We start from the raw sequence: 2,585 nt of genomic DNA, 5'->3' as shown, positions 1-2,585 counted from the left end.
AGAGGAGTGGGTGGTTCGGGGCCCGGGGCCAGCTCCTCCCGAAGTCTCCCAGGACCTGATATAAGTGTTAATGTCAGAAAAATACTGCAGCTTTCCTCATTCCGAAACCCTTGCCTCCATCTGTTTGGCCGGTGACAGCAAATGGGAACCGCGTGCGGGTAATGAATCGCAGATGGAGGGGTCCCGGCGGAGAGACACCGCCTTTCGCACCTGAGCCGGGGCGCCTGAGCACCCCACATCCCCGCGGGATCCCCTCGGGGTGTCAACGAGCCTGACCTCAGCACTTTATCATTTTGGAGCCCCAAAACAGGGCTGAGTTAAAGTAATACACCCAGCGTAACCCTTTGCTGGTTGGAGGCTTTTGCAGACCTCCCTGTTTTCCATCAGGACACACACACGGAGCATCAGCTGGGGAAGGGCAAGGGTGCAGTGGGAAAGGGTCCCTGCCAGGCTAGAGACACCCCCCAACCCATTGTACCTCCTCTCCATCTCTGGCACTCCAAGTGCCAGCCTGTCCCACAGAGACCTGAGCTCCTGTCCCATGGATGGGGTGTGGGATGAGGTCCCAAAGCCCAGCAGGGATGGACTTGGCTGGAAGTGGACATCGCTCGTGGCCATGGATGAGGGTGGTCTCTTCCACAGGAGGTTTGGATCTGGGGCCATGGTGCTTCAGGCTTTCTGCTGGGCTGAGGTAGGCTCTGGATGAGGGCGACGCGGTGCCTCGGGGTGTAAAGGGCAGAAAGCAATGGGATGGAGGCACCCAATTGTCAAGGGGGTGGGATTTTTGGACTCTTCATCCACTGTTTGCTGGTCTCTTCCTGGAAACATCTTGGATGTCTCTCCTGTGATGAAAGGCTGGGAGAGTTGGGCTTGTTCATCCTGGAGAAGGGAAGGCTCCGGGGAGACCTTATTGCAGCCTTCCAGTGCCTGAAGGGTCTACAAGGAAGCTGGGGGGGACTTTTTACAAGAGCAGGGAGTGACAGGACAAAGGGTAACGGGTTTAAATTGAAAGTGGGGAGGTTTAGATTGGATATCAGGAAGACGTTCTTCCTGGAGAGGGCGGGGAGGGACTGGGGCAGGTTGCCCAGAGCAGCTGTGGATGCCCCATCCCTGGGAGTGTCCAAGGCCAGGCTGGATGAGGCTTGGAGCAACCTGGTCTAGTGGAAGGTGGCCCTGCCTATGGCAGGGGGTAGGCCCGGGTGGTCTTTAAGGGCCCTTCCAACCCAAACCGTTCTATGGTTTCATGGATCTGGCAAGGGGCAAAACTGGGCAGTGCCAGTTGACCTGGCATGAAGTTGCTGGTTCTCAGCTGCTCTCAGAAACCTTGTGTTTCTGCAAGGGTCCAATACAGAAATGCAGGCACCCAATGCCCCGCAACCCATCCCAGCAGCACGGGGTCACCCAGAGAGCCAAGGCTGAAGCATCACTGCAGCCTTGGGGCTGGGAACAGAGGGATGCGGGTTCTGTATCCAGGTCAGACTCCAGCTCCCACCCAAGTCCACAACCTGGCCCAGATCTCAACCTTGGCTCACGCTTTAAACATGTGCAAAGCCCAAACCCAGAGGACTTTGCTGCTGGGTTCATGACATGGGACTCTTCCCTTCCCTTTTCTTTCCTTGCATTTTTCCCCTGGCTATTTTATTCCGAAGCCCCCGCCACCTTCGCACACAGCTCTTGCTGCTCGTGGCAGTGTGGAAGAGGAGCAGGAGGGGGCAAGCAGGGGCTGGCAGGGATGTCAGGATCCAGGCATCTCAGAATTATGGAATCACAGACTGGTTTGGGTGGGAAGGGACCTCAAAGCCCACCCAGTGCCACCCCTTGCCATGGGCAGGGACACCTTCCACTAGACCAGGTTGCTCCAAGCCTCATCCAGCCTGGCCTTGGACACTTCCAGAGATGGGGCATCCACAGCTTCTCTGGGCAACCTGTCCCAGTGCCTCCCCACCCTCTGCGGGAAGAATTTCTTCCTTATATCTAGTCTGAATCTCCCCACTTCGTGTTTAAATCCGTTACCTTTTCCCTATCTTCCCCCATCCCCTCGTTGCTGCCGGCCTCCTGCCTGCCAGGAGAGTCCCAGGGCTGCAGGCAGGGGATGGGGACGAAGGGAGCATAGGTCTGTAGGTGGGATCTGGAGGGGTGACAGCCCAGCAAGGGTGGGTGATGCTGATTTTTTCCCACACGGGATCCTCATCGGATCCTCTGCTCCCCAGCTCTGCCCGTGCGGGAGGGGAGATGTGTGCATGCTGACATGGGGCTGCCTGTCCCCAGCCCTGACCCACAGCACCAGCGTGGGCAGGATCAGGCCTGTCCCTGTCTGTGGCATTGCTGATTGTGTCCTGCCTTTACCTGGAAGTGTGGGCTTGTGCCAGCATTGACGGTCCCAGCTCAGGGAAAGCTGAGCGGATTAACACCAGGACATGTGTGTCCAGAGAAGGGAAGGGGCTGGAGCACAGTTCCTGTGAGGAGCGGCTGGGGGAGCTGGGGGTGTTCAGCCTGGAGGAGAGGAGGCTCAAGGGAGATCTTATTGGTCTCTACAACTACCTGAAAGGCTGTTGCAGAGAGGTGGGTGTTGGGCTCCACTCCCA

General features: G+C 57.8%; 1 protein-coding gene across 1 annotated transcript in view; it reads left to right on the top strand.

The window, feature by feature from the left end:
• SCARA5 (scavenger receptor class A, member 5) overlaps positions 1 to 2,585 on the top strand; it is a gene marked incomplete at its 3' end in the record, with an annotated part of 24,651 nt that overhangs the window by 3,466 nt on the left and 18,600 nt on the right. The window lies entirely within an intron of this gene.

Source organism: Eurypyga helias, unplaced genomic scaffold, assembly GCF_000690775.1.
Source record: "Eurypyga helias isolate BGI_N326 unplaced genomic scaffold, ASM69077v1 scaffold7573, whole genome shotgun sequence".
NCBI classification, from domain to species: domain Eukaryota; kingdom Metazoa; phylum Chordata; class Aves; order Eurypygiformes; family Eurypygidae; genus Eurypyga; species Eurypyga helias.
This window is presented reverse-complemented; position numbering and strand designations above follow the sequence as displayed.